The sequence below is a fragment of the Lathyrus oleraceus genome, chromosome 2 (assembly GCF_024323335.1).
Source record: "Lathyrus oleraceus cultivar Zhongwan6 chromosome 2, CAAS_Psat_ZW6_1.0, whole genome shotgun sequence".
NCBI lineage: Eukaryota > Viridiplantae > Streptophyta > Magnoliopsida > Fabales > Fabaceae > Lathyrus > Lathyrus oleraceus.
This window is the reverse complement of record NC_066580.1, coordinates 37647545-37665386: the sequence shown is the minus strand read 5'-3', so window position 1 is coordinate 37665386 and position 17842 is coordinate 37647545.

The window sequence follows — 17842 nt, the reverse complement described above, 5'->3', positions numbered from 1 at the left end:
AAAAATAAATCGAGCATACCAGATTAAACTACGCGAAACGTAGATTAATAAAGCTGATGTCTGGAAGCTTGATTTTAAAAATTTTCGTCCACTGACTTGACCGACATCCGTCGATTAATTCAACCGGTTTTCCTGTAGATCCGAAAAAATTATTTCGACTGATATTCTAGGCACTATGCAGTATGGAATGCATGGTATGCTATGTAGAGATGCAATAGCTATGATGAATATATTGAGTCAGCGATTCAGGGTCAAAATTGGGGTGTGACAAATAGTCTTAATGCTTTAATGTTATCCCACTTCACAATAAAGCTCGACTACGGATACTTTAAGAATAGTGTCCTTATATTTAATGTGATCTCATGATTAAGTCACACTTGATACATTAAACGGACTATCTATTCTAGGGACTTTATTAGAAAAACATAATAAAGAAAAAGCCTTTTTATTATTAATAAATAATTCGATACAAGTACCAAAAGTATTGGCCTCTAGGGCTTACACCAACTTAAACATGAGCTCTAGTGAGCAAAGGACAAAGACAAATGAATTAATGAGTAAGAAATTAAATTGCATTAAAGTAAATTGCAAGAATTAAATGCTTGAATTAAAAGTTAGTGATTAGTAGTTAGTGTTAGTGTGCCATAAGGAAACTTAGCGTTATGTTAAGCAATCGTAAGTGGACTAATATAGTAGTCACACCTATCTGAGACCGGTCAATAAAATTATAGGCAAACAAACACAAGTTAGAGACCATGACTAGTAAGCCAAGCTCCTACAACTTGCCATGCCAAAAGAAAAGAAGAATGACCTTGTATGGATTTAGGTTTTTTGCTTGACCAAGAAGCAACCTATCTTTAATGCAAAGCAATTTACTTGATCTTTGATCAAGATGAATTTGATTTGGATCAAAGAAGGTTAAGCCTCTCATATGTCAAGGATAACCACCAATCATTAAATCATTGGTCAAAAATAAAAAGAAGAAGAAGAAGATGGAAATGGAATGTACATAATTGAAAGTTAAATGACATAAGCAAAACACATTGACCAAATATGAATGGAATCAACATCAATCAATGGTAAACATAAGTGAGATGAAACTTAGAAGTCAAGAAATAACAAAAATATTTTTTGGTATTTTTTAGAATTAAAATAATACATGAAATAAAATAAACAAATAAAGGTCAAACTTCAAGAAATGGAGAAGAGATGAGAGTGGAGAATTCCCATCCTCCTTCTGAATATCTTTGGGTGCGGGAAAAATGATCTAGTTGCTCACTGTATTCATCTCCATTTATAGGCTTTAGTACGATTCAAATCATGAATCTATTTTAAGTATAAAAGAAAACTCACCTCATCAAACTTAATTTTTCCTTTGGGCTTCATTTTCAATTTAAAACCTTTTTAGAAAGGATGTGTTACTTCCATTCTACTGTGAATGATGCTTAAGGCTTCATGTGTGAGCAAACAATGTTTAACTGCTAGAGTGTGATCCGGTTTCATCCATTCTACCGCAAAAAGACAGACGATTAAGACTCCTATGCTCAAGCATACAAGCAAGTTAACAGTAGAACATGAACGTTAATATTGTTCACTAAAAATAACTAACGCATCCGTCCTAGTTCCACGAACTACGGAGATCTGATTTTCTCATTGCACGAATGAGGATATGTAGGCACGAGGGCCGAAATCCTTGGCGAGCACAATTATCTATTACCTTTTTTCAAATCTATTTAGTAACCCCCTGTTTCCCCTTTCGCGAGTAATCTCCAGATAATAACACTTATTCTTGCAAATAACATTCAAAATGGTTCCCATGGAGTGTCATGGATGTGAGGGGTGCTAATACCTTCCCCTTACATAACTGACTTCCTTACCCATTTCTCTTTCCCCTGGGTTTTATCAATGTTTTCCCTTTCCTTCGGGAATAAATAAAGTTCGATGGAGACTTTGTTGTATCTTTGAGTGTGTGATGCGCTCAGGTATAATTCGCGTAGCTTCAGTTGGCGACTCTGTTGGAGACCTTTCCTAAGCAAGTCGAGCCCAGTTGTATTTATTCTCTTTGCGTGATTAGGTGCTTAGCTTTATTACTTTACTCGTTTTATTTATGTTATTTATTGTATTACTTTATTGCTTTAAATATTCATATGATGTTGTATTCCAGATATTATTTGTCATATTATCTGTTGGGATGAGATGATACTATATGAGAGAAGCTCTAAACTTGATCTTGAGTATACACACATGATAGATTCATGGATAGTCATGTTGGCCTGAGTTTTGCACGTTGGGTTATCACGAGAACCACACCCAGACTAGATTCACTTGGAAGTACTTTTGTCCTACGAGAATTCGCTACGGCAAGGTATTTTCATTTGAGTCGATGACTCTACGAGATCTTTTAGGGACCACCTTTGAGGAATAATACACACCAGTGAGAGGGGCTATTGGGTTTTTTATGTAGGAAACAAAGACCCTTCATGCCATTGATCTCTTATATACGTCGGACCTTTGATCCTATATTGAGCTACATGGATAAGTTATATTATCCAGATTTCTCAGGTCACGTCGGACCTTTGATCCTATACTGAGTTACATGGACACGTTACCCATATTTTCTAGGTCAAGTCGTACCTTTGATCTGATGTTATGGCCAGATTATCTAGAATCTCCAAATTATACTGAATTGTTGAATCTATGATGCTTGCATACCATTACATCATTTTGAAATTAATTTTTGCATGTACATTTCCAGGGGATTCAAGATACAAGTCTTCATTTGAGTGATCAGTAGAGAATGAATCCTACCAGAAGAAGCATTTGTAGCTACAAGTTGGTGGAACCACCTTTGAAGACTCTGGGAGGATTAGGAGCTCGTTTGGTTCTTGACAATAAAGACAAGTTCAAGAAGGCCTATGGGAATCTCCTAGATATTCTTAACACTGAAGTTAATACAACAGTTGTTCATACTCTGGTACAATTCTATGGCCCTCCGTTGAGATGCTTCACGTTCCAGGATTATCAGTTGGCTTTAACTTTGGAGGAGTATTCACATATTTTGGGGATTGAGATTCAGGATCAGATTTCGTTTGTCCGTACAAAAGAGCTTCCTAAGTCTCAACATCTAGATGAAGTCCTTCACATGAGGAAGAAGGAAGTGGAACTTAATCTTAAACCTAAGGGTGAAACCTATGGCTTTGCCTTGAAATTCTTGGTGGACAAGTTCGTTACCTTTGCCAAAGCTGAAAGTTAGGATGCCTTCAACACTATTTTTGCTTTGATCATATATGGTATTGTGTTGTTCCCGAATATGGAAGATTTTATGGATTTGGATTCTATCTACCTCTTCATGGCCAAGAACCCTGTTCCTACTCTTCTTGCTGACACTTATTATTCTATCCATGTTAGGAAACAGAAGAGGAAAGGAACCATCATGTGATGTATCCCCTAGCTGTATAGATGGTCTATTTCGCATCTATCCAGCAAGGGTCCTTTTGTCGACAACAAGGGAAATATGAAATGGTCTCAAAGGATAATGTCCTTTACAGCTGAAGATATTTCCTGGTATTCTAGAGTACGATGTCAAGGTCATCCTCAATTGTGGTAATTTCCCCAATGTTCCCCTTTTAGGTACAAAGGATGGAATTAACTATAATCCGAGATTGGCGTTGCATCAGTTGGGTTACCCGATGTTCGACAAACCAGATTTCGAGCAGTCAAAGGAGTATGTCTTGTATGAAGGGGTTGACAACTCAGAGTTCCAGAAGAGGATTATAAGACCATGGAGAGAAATTCGTCGCCAAGGAAGGGCCGAGTTGGGAAAGAATAACTGCATTGTGAAGGAAGCCTACACCCAGTGGGTTAAGGAGAGGGTAAAAGAATTCTTGTTGCCATTCCCACCTGAGCCTTCCATGACTATCAAGACTGTTGATCCTGTTGTTGTTCCCATTTCAAAGGTGGACGAACTCAAGGAGATTATTAGGGTGTTGGAAAAGGAGAATGTTGATCTCCGATCTAACATCAACAAACTTGCCTTGGATAGAGAGAACTTGAAGCTTAACCGCAACCAGAAAAGGGACCAAGCTTCCAAGACTGCCAAAGAGATTCAGGAAGAACATTATAAAAGGAGAAAAGTAGGTGAAGCTTTGAAGGGTACTTACGAAAGCCTTTCTGTAAAGAAGAAGCAACTCGCTGAAGCATAGTACAAGGTTTGCAAAACTAAGATCAACTGCCAGGATCAACTCAAGAAATTTCAAGACCGGTTTGAGACTTGCAAGAAAGAATTGAAATAAGAACGAAGTCGGGTTAAGCAACTAGAGGTTTCTCTTTCTCATCATCAGATTGAATTTGACAAGAGATTCAAAGAAATTTGGGAGATGAAAAGTCATGCTCACAAGAATTTTGAAGACACCAAGCTGCTCAAGCAAGAGGTCACTCAGTGGAAGAGGCACGATCGTCATCTTCAAGTCCTTTTTGGATCAGAAGGACTCTTTCTTTCAGGATCTTCTGAATGGACCCAATCATACATTGTTGCCTAACCTTCTCAAAGATGCGCAATACTGGAATGATATACATACTCGTTTGGCTGAGTCACGCACTGGAAGATCTACCCAAGTTGTTGGAAGAAGCTTATGATGTTATATTTCCACATGACACCCCTTGGGTTGTATTTCATTTTGTCTCTGTTTGTAGAGTTGTGTTTCAGAGGTTTCAAGCCGATCATCTTGTAGCTCGATGAGCATATTATTGATTTGTATTTGTATTTGTTATTTCTTCCACATGGAATGAAAATGTGTATTTCCCTTTATTTGGGCATTATCTGTTGTCTCTACTTTTATACTTTATGATTACTCGTAATAATAGACGAATCTCAAAGATTCCATGGAAATAAAATAATAATAATAACTTTTTTGCATGCATGCATCATTCATATATCATATTTCATTTCATATATTCGAAACCAATGAACTCATCATCACTTGACCTCTTGTCAGACTAACCATAACCACCAAAGTTGATTACCCGAGATCTGTATTGAACTAGAAGCATGTCAAAATTAACCATGGAAGAACTATGAAAAGGTCAAGAAGCATTAAAGGTTGAAGTCAACCAGCTGAAGACTCAGATGAGTCTGGTCATGGAGATCCTGCAGTCAATGATGAGGAAGGAAGGCAACTCCATTCCAACTGTTGCATCGGAAATGGTCACTCCGATGAACATGCCTGACTCCACTTCACATCAGGATCAGACTCATGGATTTCATCCACAAGCTAGACCTCCAATGGCTCCCTATCAGCAGACAATGTATGTTATTCCTACGGGTCCTCCACCGATGCAGTATCAAAATCCCTATGCTCCTCAATGACAGAATTATTATTAGCAGAAACTGAGGAAGCTAGAGAGAAGGATAGATCCAATCCCTATGTCGTATAGCCAACTGCTTGCTCACCCGCTTCAAGACTCTTTGGTGCAATATAGATGATTGGGACCTCCCCCAACACCTCTCACTCTGGGCTATGATGTCAATGCTAAATGTGAGTTTCATTCTTGAGCACCTGGGCATACGGTTGAAAGTTGTAGAGCTTTGCAGTATAAGGTACAAGATTTTATTGATTCAAAGGTTATTGTGCTCACACCGCAAGGCTTGAACATAGTGCACACTCCCATGCCTCCACATAAGGGCACATATGCAATGCCATGATCAGTGCAAATGGAAGCTAGGGAAGATTTGATGAGTCTGCATTTATGGGAAGAGTTTGAGAAGGATCTCCTTGAAGATTTCCATGTCAATATTTGCCATCCTAATAATTCCAGTCTGAGGATATGAAAATAAGACCGATTATGCCAGCAGTCATTAGTTTTGTTCAAACATGTTCATGTGTAATTTTCTTGATTGTCATTTGTAACAAACTTGTTTGTTTTTTAATAATAATGAAATTGAAATGAATATGCGTGTTTTTGAATCAATCCATTCGTGTTCACTCATGCTTTATTTTGTCAATATCAAGCTTTTGTTAAGCAAAATCAAAAGGAAAGTGATTAAATTGAAAAACACGAGATCATTGCACGTATTCTTTTGGATAAAACCTTGTTGATGATGTAAGGCATTGTTTTAAATCCCCAACACCGGAGATATAAGGAAGATAATCCCTAGTCAAGCCTTTCGAGCCAAGGAGTAGGAGTTTCTTTTTATACATAAAACCCTCAATTTTAAACCGGGACATGGTAGTCTTCAGCTAATTTGACCATGCGTTCAAATTCCAAAGAAAAAAGGGAAGTGTCCTACCTGAGGATCAATCACATTTTATCCCTCACGAGAGGTCAAAAACCATAAATCCCTGATGGTTGTCCCTCACCAACATATGAACGAGTCAATCACAACCCCTTCAAATCAAACAAACCGATGTCACACAAGTTGTTTCAACAAAAAGAGAAACAAGAAAACAAAAAAAATAAAAAGAAAGAAAGCCTGCTAAGTCGAAAGCTAAAAAAAGAGGGACTTAGGCAAAAATTAGGGCATCCATGTGGCTTTAAAATCTAAACCAATTCATAAAAAGTAGGGAAATGAAAAAACGAAACAGAGAGAGGAATCAAAAGAAAATCCTCAGAAAAAACAATTTCGTTTGTCTACTAAACCAAATAAAAGAATGGTGACTGCCACACCGAAAACCTCGTTGGTTCATTAATCATTACTTCAAAATACCTTTTGGAAGATAAGCATTTGTGTCGAACTAGCTGAACGTAGGACTAGAGAACATCACGAAGAACGGGTAGGTTGGGATATGTTTGAGCCTTATATCCTTTCTTTTAGAAACCGTGAACCAGGCCACGATACAACCCTTAAAAGATCTAATTGAAGAAGGGTTTATATCGAAAGCATACAGTCAGTAAGATCGTGTTAAAACTGACTCCCTAATGATTTGCTCATCATTTGTGTCGATATTGATATGAAATTCTTAATCAATGATGCATTCATTGTATGTCATAATTCCAGTGAACACGCTTGGATTTCAAAACTTCATAAAAGTAAAGTTGCCATTATCATTTCTAAAATGAACATGCGTTGCTCATGAGTAAGCATTTGATATCCAGAGCATTTCCATAATGAACGTGAATTGGAAATCTTGTTTACACCATAAGAGAAGGATTCCTAAAGACTTTGTTAAGCAGAGGCGAATTACTTCAACTGATTGAATCATAAGACAGAATGCCTGAGAACTCCGTTGAGCAGAAACAAGTCCCCTTGATTTGATCGTACTCGGAGAGACAAACGCTTGAGAACTCCGTTGAGTAGGGGAAAATTATTTTGGTTAATCATACCAAGTGCATAACGCCTGAGACTCTGATGAGCAGCGACAAGCCACTTCAGTTGATTATATCAAGGAGAAGAATGTCTAAGAACTCCGTTGAGTAGAAGGACAAGATGCTTCAAAATTTAATCAATTTGAGACAGTTACATCAAGGAATTTCAGCAAGATCTGGTAAGTCTGAGACAGTTATGATGAGATTCGGCGAATCTCTCCAAAGATCAGATAGTCAGGAGGTAAACCACTCCAGTTGATCACATTAGAAGACCAAACGCGTGAGACTTCATTGAGCAGGGGAAACTTATTTTGATTGATCCTATCAAGTGCAGAACGCCTGAGACTCTGTTGAGCAGGGGAAAGCCACTTTATTTGACCATATCAAGAAGCAGAATGTTTAAGAACTTCGTTGAGCAGAAAGACAATACGCTTCAATTTTTAGTCGATCTTAAGCAATCACATCGATAAATCTCTACAAGATCGAGTTGATCTAAGTAAGTTACATTAAGATTTGATAAATCTCTACAAGACATGTTAGTCAGGGGCATTTCCTCAAAGATCGGCCATCAAGGGGAAAATTTATCCCAAGACTTTTATTGGGGCAAGCTACCTTAGGAACCCAAGAAATCCATCTCTCCGAGATAGTTAATCAGAGGTATGTTGTTTCAAGATACTAGGACAGGTCAGATCGAGATAGTTATCATGACAAAGTTGCTTCATAACTTGTGACCGGGGTAATCCATGTAGATTCCTAATAGACTAGGGCATGACTGACTAGAGAAAGAAGATCCTTTTCTCTACTTTTGAGGTTATTCAGAGCAAGATCCATCATGCATAAGACACTTCTAAGTTCAAGATGAAAGTCGGGGAGTCATGCTAAACACATCCCCTAACCTTTCAGCAGAAAACACTGATCCTAATTGATAAACACAATGGTTATTGGTACCCTTAGTTCTCAATCATCAAGATACATCATACCATACCGTCTAACCAAAAGCCTAACCATACTTGGTGTACCCAAATACATCCAGACCATTGCATAAACTGCATCCACATTTTGCATAAATAATCTTGCATTACATAATATTTCATCATGAAGCGCGTAACATATTCCATCAAGATGGAGCATTACACCATGCAATAAACATGCATAACTGCACAAAAGTCTTTCTCGAAAGCATAAAAGAATCCTCCATTAAGACATTTTTCCTCCCCATTTGAGAACATTATCATGAAACCCTTGAATGGTATTCCCAGCAGGTTTCCCGAAATATCTCTCCTTTATGTTGCCTTTTGCAAGTACCTTTTGAATCTTTCATCAATTACTTACCTTTCGTAAGTCCCTTCGGCCTTGTGCCAGCCCTCCTTGCCTTTTGCATGGAGAAGATAATTGAGATAACTTACCTTTCGTGAGTTTATTCGTTGCTTTGTGCACGAAATCACGCCCCCCTGTTGCCTTTTGCACGAGTAGGGTACCTCTGTCAGATATTTGCTTCCCGTTTGTTTAAACGCTTGATATAGGTTTGGTGAGTCCCATGGTTTAGGTAGCCATTGTTTGAGGACTTCATCCCCCGTTGTTGTGCCTGAGGGATGATATGATGTTTTCGTGCCTATTTGCAAAGTTCCCCACCTATCAGAGTGTTCCAAAGCCCATATTCGTCTGGAGAATCCCCTTAAGTCTAGGTTTTACCTAGTAGGTCTACACTTTTTTTTTGCCTTGTGCAAATGTTTGTGACCTTTTATAAATTACTTACCTTTTGTAAGTACTCCCCTGCCTTTTGCATGAGAGATAGTTCCTTTCTTGCTTACCTTTCGTGAGTCTTCTTTGTGCCTTTTGCATAAAATCCATTATCTCCAGCTGCTTACCTTTTGTAAGTCTCCTCAGGATTTTGCTCGAGGATTTCAATTCCTAAACCCACTTACCTTTTCTATTGGAAATTTTTTCTTGCAAAGGAGGTCTCGCTACCTTTTGTACGAGATGATCATCATTTCTAGATTTCTTATTAACCTTTCATTGAGAAGTTTCTCATTACCTTTTGTATGAGAAATCATATCCATCTATCTTCTTAACCTTTCGTTGAGAAATTTCTCACTATCTTTCGCATGAGAAATCCTTGTCATCTTTCTTATTAATCTTTCGTTAAGAAGTTCTCACTACCTTTTGTGTGAGAGTCCCTAGAAGACCTTGTGTCTAGGAGCTCTCGTTACCTTTTGTACGAGAATCTCGTCCACAGTTTTCTTCTTAACCTTTCGTTAAGAAGTTCTCACTACCTTTTGTGTAAGAATCCCTAGCAGACCTTGTGTCTAGGAGCTCTCGTTACCTTTTATACGAGAATCTCATTCCCATTTTCTTCTTAACCTTTTGTTAAGGAGTTCTCATCACCTGTTGTGTGAGAAATTCGACCATCCTTCTTCTTAACCTTTTGTTTGGAAGACCCTTTTTTCTCTTACTAAGGAGTCGTTTCTACCTATTGCACGAAAAAAAATCATATTTCCCCAGCAAGGTTGTCCCTCATTCCCATTTTATTCTTAACCTTTAATTAAGTAGTTCTCATCACCTTTTATGTGAGAAGTCTATCCTGTTGTTTTCTTAACTGTATTTGGAAGTTTCCATTTCTCTTGCTAAGGAGTCGTTGCTACCTGTTGAAGGAGAATTGCGGTCCAAAACGCAGCGGAAATTAAAATTTTCTCCTTTAGAGATCCTTACGAATGGTCATGATCAGTGATAGAATATTTACCTCTTGTGACTATTGAAACCTTTGGTGCAGATCTCTTGTGACGATCAAAACCTTTGATGCAAATCCAGGAAGCGATCACGAACGTTGAACGATGACAACGTCTCTACTCAGTCCACACGAACGGGTTCCTTCAATCTCAGTGCTAGCTGGTACGAATGAAGGCTTTGAGTGAGAGAGAGAGAGTGAGAGAAAACGAAAATAATGCAACCGCCATGAATGCTTCTGCACAAGGGTTCTATTTATAGAACCACTTGTGTGGGCTTCAAGCTAAAAAGCCCACTTAAGTGTATTTTGGCCCATATCTTATAATATGCCCAAAATCAGTTAAGCCCATGGTACCTTACCATATTTCGTATTCTACTCAAGTACATCGTACCTTACGATGTTCTATAATTCACTTAAGGGCACCGTACCTTACGGTATTCCTTAGTTACTCTATCTCTCATCAATCCGTCCTTTGTGTGTGACCCTGTAGGTTTTCGTGACGTTGGCAATTATATTAAATCACGCATTTAACATAATAAACAGTGAGCGGTATCTAGCAACACATCACTGCTACCCAAGACACGAAAATGTCATGTGATCTGACAAAACCTTCTGTGATAATAATTATGTGTATAATTACCCTTTTGCCCTTATGTCTATATTGAACACAAGGCATAGACCGTGTCATCCTTGTCCAGTTCAATATTGGGCCCATAGACATTTATCCTGTTATGCAGGATGGGCAAATTCCATCTAGGTCACTCATGTCCCTCAGCATGCTTCGTGGAGTACCCATCAACTGTCTTTATGGTTATTCAGTTACGGACAGCGTTGGATCAACAATAAAGCACTCGACTCTACATCTAGGGTCCATAGTGGTTTCAGGTCGAAGAGTGGAATACACTATTATCACCATGAGAATAACTTATAACACTTTGCATAACTTTATATATAGTATTCTCATATCCCGTATGCCCATTGATCTAGTATGGCCATCATGCTTCTGCTGCGCAAGAGGCTTTGTCAGTGGGTCAGCTATATTGTCAAGTGTAGGTACTTTACATATTTTCACATCTCCTCTATCTATTATCTCTCGAATGAGATGATAACGCCTAAGTATGTGTTTGGATCGTCGGTGAGATCTAGGCTCCTTAGCTTGTGCGATAGCACCATTGTTATCATAATAGAGACCAATGGGATCCATAATGCTAGGGACTATGCCAAGTTCACTAATGAACTTTTTGATCCAAATAGCTTCCTTTGCTGCACTTGAGGCAGCAATACACTCGGCCTTGGTTGTAGAATCAGCAACTGTATCTTGCTTTGAACTTTTCAAGCTCACAGCGCCACCATTTCAGCAAAACACATAACCATTGGAATCATTCATATTAAAGCGTCTCAACACCTTGTCTATGTACTCTGACTTAGGCCAAGCATTTTATGATCTATCTCTATAGATTCTGATTCCTAACATATAGGCTGCTTCACCTAGGTCCTTCATAGAAAAGCATTTCCCCACCCAAGACTTTACTTGTTGCAGGGTAGGGATATCGTTTCCAATAAGTAATATGTCATCTACATATAATACCAGGAATACGATCATGCTCCCACTAACCTTCTTGTAGACACAAGGCTCATCTTCGTTCTTGATGAATCCATACTGTTTTACTGTTTCATCAAAACGAAGATTCCATGAGTAGGTCACAGGCTCATCTTGATCCATGAGTAATACATCACCTTGATCAGATATCCATATATCTCAGGTAGGTGACGTATCCTGCCTGACCTACGCTGGTCTTGTTCTACTTGAGCAGGTTGCTCTTACACAACTACTTGTGTTTCCTGCTCCAATTCCTCCATAGGTGTGTCGATGCTTTGTGATTCTTGAATTTTTTCAAGCTCTACTTTCCTCCCACTGGTTCCTTTGGAAATAAAATTATTTTCTAGGAAAACTCCGGTTCGAGCGACAAACACTTTGCCCTCAGAAGGATTGTAGAAGTAATACCCTCTTGTTTCTTTAGGATACCCCACAAATAAGCATTTGTCAGATTTGGGCTTAAGCTTAGTTGAAATTTGTCGTTTCACATAAACCTCGCAACCCCAAATCTTTATGTAAGACATATGTGGTTTCTTACCACTCCATATCTCATATGGTGTCTTCTCAACCTTTTTGGATGGAACATGGTTAAGTGTGTATGCTGCTGTCAATAGTGCATGTTCCCAAAAGGAGTTTGGAAGACCGGCGTGACTCATCATGGATCGTACCATGTCTAACAGGGTTCGATTTCTTCTCTCAGATACACCATTCCATTGGGGTGTTCCAGGAGGAGTAAGTTGGGATAGGATCCCACACTCTTTCAGATGGTCATCAAACTCTAGGCTTAAATACTCACCACCTCGATCTGATCGAAGAGTTTTAATATTCTTACCTAGTTGGTTTTAACTCGTTAGGTTTCACCCTTTTAGTATTAATGTTATTAATAGGCATTTCGAGATCAATGACATGTAGTCCATTGCTCATTTGTGCAGTAGCATAGAATATATCGTTCAAATAAATTGAGCAACAATTGTTCTTTATTATAAATGAAAAACCAAACTTGTCCAAACAAGAAATGGAATTAATATTCCTGCTAATTGCAGGTAAATAATAACAGTTCTCTAACTGAATTATAAAACCACTAGGTAAAGTCAATACATAAGATCCTACGGCTAAAGTAGCAACCTTTGCTCCATTGCCAACTCGTAGGTCAACTTCACCTTTTGCCAAATCTCTACTCCTTTTCAGCCCCTGCACATTTGTACAAATGTGAGAACCGCATCCAGTATCTAATACCCATGATGCAGAAGTAGATAAATTTATTTAATAACAAAAATACCTGAAGTTGAAGTCTCTACTCCATTCTTCTTATCTTCCAGGTACTTTGGGCAGTTCCTCTTCCAGTGTCTGGTCTTACCGCAATGGAAGCAGGTGCCTTCTTTTGCTATGCCTCCACTAGGCTTCAAAGCAGCAGTGGGTCTGGGATTGGCAACTTCCTTGCCCTTCCCCTTATCACTCTGCTTAGTGGGCCTTTTGTTCTGTCTCTTTCCATTTCCGATCATCAGAATGGACTTCCCTTTTGACTTCAGATTCTGCTCGGCAGTTCTTAACATGGCGAGCAGTTCAGGAAGAGATTTGTCCATATCAATCATATTGAAATTTAGGACAAATTGACTGAAACTATCTGGCAACGATTGCAAGATCAAATCAGTTGCAAGTTCCTTTTCGAGGGGAAAACCCAATCTCTCAAGGTTTTCCACATACCCAATCATCTTGAGTACATGGGGACCTACAGGGGCTCCCTCAGCTAACTTGCTTTGAAAAAGGGCTTTTGAAACTTCAAACCTCTCATGCCTTGCTTGCTCTTGATAGAGCAACTTCAGGTGTTCGATCATATCGAACGCTGACATGTTCTCATGTTGCTTTTGCAATTCTGAGTTCATGGTAGCCAGCATGAGACAAGCAGTTTCATTGGCATCATCGACATGCTTCTTATAAGCATCTCTTTCTGCCTTAGGTGCAGAACTAGGAGGTTCCTCTTCAGGAACAGGTGTCTCCAAGACATACAGCTTTTTATCATGTTTGAGGACAATCCTCAGGTTTCGGTGCCAATCCATAAAATTTGTCCCAAGACAATTTTTCCTTGTCAAGGATTGATCGCAAGATGTTGTTAGAGGTGTTTGCTGTCATGGTTATCTACATAAGGATTAAGAAAATATAAGTATCATTGACATATTTAATTAGGCCTTTAATCAAATATGCTCCCACTATTTTATTCAAAACAAATGACCCTCATCATTTGATTCGGAAAATCCCGTTGGAAGATTTTCTAGTGGGTCGAGATCCATATTTCACTTCGTTCTAAGTCCGCGTAGGCGGATTACACAAAACTAGGTTATTTAGGTATGAACTCCTTCCAATTGTATCTCATACAACTCTCGAATATTTCAGTTGGGTGAATAACTCCTTATTCCAATCCATCATATGGATTATTCCCAACTCTTGCTTCTAAACATATATAAGAAAATTATAATTAAGTTTGACTCATCGTTTTAGCAGTTGGATATTACAATTATCCCATCGCACCTTGACTAATACAAAACATGCACCTCGCGTAGGCGAAACCTACATTATTCGATACCAGTCTTGATGAGTGCTAAAACTTGGAAAGCAAACATATAATATTCTCATAATTTGTTTAGTTAAGTTTGACCCATTGTTTTAACAGTTGGATATTACAATTATCCCATCGCACCTTACTAATATATAGATCATGCACCTCGCGTAGGCGAAACCTACATTATCCGATACTAGTCTTGATGAGTGTTAAAACTTGGAAAGCATAAACTTAATATTTAGTTTGAGGGAATTGTAATTGTTATGATCTCACCAGCTTATTTATCATATAAATCGTCTCTCACATGCATCAACATACATTCACATGCATCAACATACATACACATGCATCAACATACATAATGAAGCAGTTATGGCCCCTAGCGCAATTGTTCTCCCAAGCCAATGAGAGAACCTAAGTTAACCTAATAACGATCTAAGCTTCTCCAAGCAAGATCTTCAAGGTTGTCCTCCTTTGATCTTCAAGGTTGTCCTCCTTTGATATTGAAATCTTCTCTTTCTTCATAACATTGTCTTCTTCTCTTTCTTCATAACATTACATTCTAGAAGAAACTCGTTTTACATACGAGGGATTGAGATGAGAAAAGAAGTTACATTAAGAGATTAAAAGGAGAGGCACGACACACAGGTCGTATTTAAAACCCAAAACAAAATAAATGACAACTAAGGCCATAACTGATCACCACAAGGCAATAATAACAAACACATTATTATTATTATTAATTTTAATTCCTTTAATTAATTAAAACCAAATTAAATTTCGGCGACCGATCATACTACGCAGAGTTAGCCGGGGGTTCCGCTGCCCGATCAGCAGACGGTGGTTCCGCTGACCGATCAGCGGACGGGGTCAAGGGGCAGCGCCCTTGCGGGGTTGGAGGGGCAGCGCCCCAATCCAAAATTTTAATGAACAATTCATTTGAAATGGACATTGTTTTTCATGAACACAACCCTTGCGTAGTCACAAAACAGAAACCCCAAGAATTCTGACTCTGTGAGTGTGACGACCGTCACAGGCATGTTACGACCGTCACAGGCCATGTGAGTGTGACGACCGTCACAGGCCATGTGAGTGTGACGACCGTCACAGGGCACGTTACGACCGTCATGCATCCAGCTTGTTACGCTTGTTACGCTCGTCACACGAGCTTCACGCGGCCAAAATAACAAAACTTTGAAACAGTCTACAGACCTCTTCCAAAAGCCCTAAATTCACAACTCCTTGACGGCACAACCCTTGCGCCGTCACCAACCCTAATGCGCCAATTTCAGACCGTCAAACATACCTCGATTGTTGATTCAGTATGATTGATCAACAGGTCATTGCTTCACCATACTAATGTCGGATTCCGAAGCAAATGACCATTGATCGCTCAAAGGAAAACAACCACTTAGTGTTTGAATGAACGAAACAGAAACAGTATATCACATATACCGTATTTTGCATTAGGATTACTTATATCATATATAAGTTGATCGGTCTCAATTGCATAACCTATGGACGATCGATGTATCGCTGCTTCACCATACTAATGTCGGTACCGAAGCATAGTCAACATCAATCATCCAACTTATACACTCATGATGCCAAATTTAATTACCCGTTTAATTAATTGATTCATTATGTCTTTTAATCATATTAATACAGAAATTAAACAACTATCCGATTCATGGTTTCGTAAGTGGCTCTGATACCACTGAAGGAGAATTGCGGTCCAAAACGCAGCGGAAATTAAAATTTTCTCCTTTAGAGATCCTTACGAATGGTCATGATCAGTGATAGAATATTTACCTCTTGTGACGATTGAAACCTTTGGTGCAGATCTCTTGTGACGATCAAAACCTTTGATGCAAATCCACGAAGCGATCACGAACGTTGAACGATGACAACGTCTCTACTCAGTCCACACGAACGGGTTCCTTCAATCTCAGTGCTAGCTGGTACGAATGAAGGCTTTGAGTGAGAGAGAGAGTGAGAGAAAACGAAAATAATGCAACCGCCATGAATGCTTATGCACAAGGGTTCTATTTATAGAACCACTTGTGTGGGCTTCAAGCTAAAAAGCCCACTTAAGTGTATTTTGGCCCATATATTATAATATGCCCAAAATCACTTAAGCCCATGGTACCTTACCATATTTCGTATTCTACTCAAGTACATCGTACCTTACGATGTTCTATAATTCACTTAAGGGCACCGTACCTTACGGTATTCCTTAGTTACTCTATCTCTCATCAATCCGTCCTTTGTGTGTGACCCTGTAGGTTTTCGTGACGTTGGCAATTATATTAAATCACGCATTTAACATAATAAACAGTGAGCGGTATCTAGCAACACATCACTGCTACCCAAGACACGAAAATGTCATGTGATCTGACAAAACCTTCTGTGATAATAATTATGTGTATAATTACCCTTTTGCCCTTATGTCTATATTGAACACAAGGCATAGACCGTGTCATCCTTGTCCAGTTCAATATTGGGCCCATAGACATTTATCCTGTTATGCAGGATGGGCAAATTCCATCTAGGTCACTCATGTCCCTCAGCATGCTTCGTGGAGTACCCATCAACTGTCTTTATGGTTATTCAGTTACGGACAGCGTTGGATCAACAATAAAGCACTCGACTCTACATCTAAGGTCCATAGTGGTTTCAGGTCGAAGAGTGGAATACACTATTATCACCATGAGAATAACTTATGACACTTTGCATAACTTTATATATAGTATTCTCATAGCGGGTAAATCCGGTATAAATATTACTCCTAATATTCATACCTATGTTTAAGACTTGATAACTCTTTATCCATGATCCATGAGATGTGATCATCAGTCTACAAACATAATAGTCTTAATGCTTTAATGTTATCCTACTTCACACTAAAGCTCGACTACGGATACTTTAAGAATAGTGTCCTTATGTTTAATGTGTTCTCATGATTAAGTCACACTTAATACATTAAACGGACTATCTATTCCAGGGACTTTATTAATCAACCATAATAAAGAAAATTCCTTTTATTATTAATAAATAATTCGATACAAGTACCAAAAAGTATTGGCCTCTAGGGCTTACACCAACACCTGTTGTACGAGAAAGTCACTTCTCAGTTGAGTTACTTGCCTTTTGTAAGATGAATCTCTGCCTTTTGCAGAAGATCTCATTTCAAATTATTTTTCCCCGCTGGTACTTGCCTTTTGCAAACACCTAATTCTTTTACCTTCATGAAGTCCTGCAGGAATACCTCGATCACCGGTTACATGTCAAAATTTGCGAGTGAAGGCAAGAAAGAGAAAATCATAAAAAAGAAAAGAATGAGAAATATAGAGAAAGACAAAAAAGAGATCAGCATACATAGCATATTACATACTTCATGCATGCCCTTACAAAGCATCTCTTTGTACAACTGACCCATTTTCCCCACAAATATGTCATTTGATCCCTAATCGATAACCATATGCAAAAGCCCGTACGCCATCCATTGAACAAATTTCCATTAATACCCTTTCCTTACATTTCATTCACTTCATTCACTTGCTGCGGGCAACTTTCTTGGATATTTTGGTATTTAATCCTCTCCTACCATGAACATTTGAAAATCGTTACTATTCATACTTTCAGGTCCAAGAAGATTAAA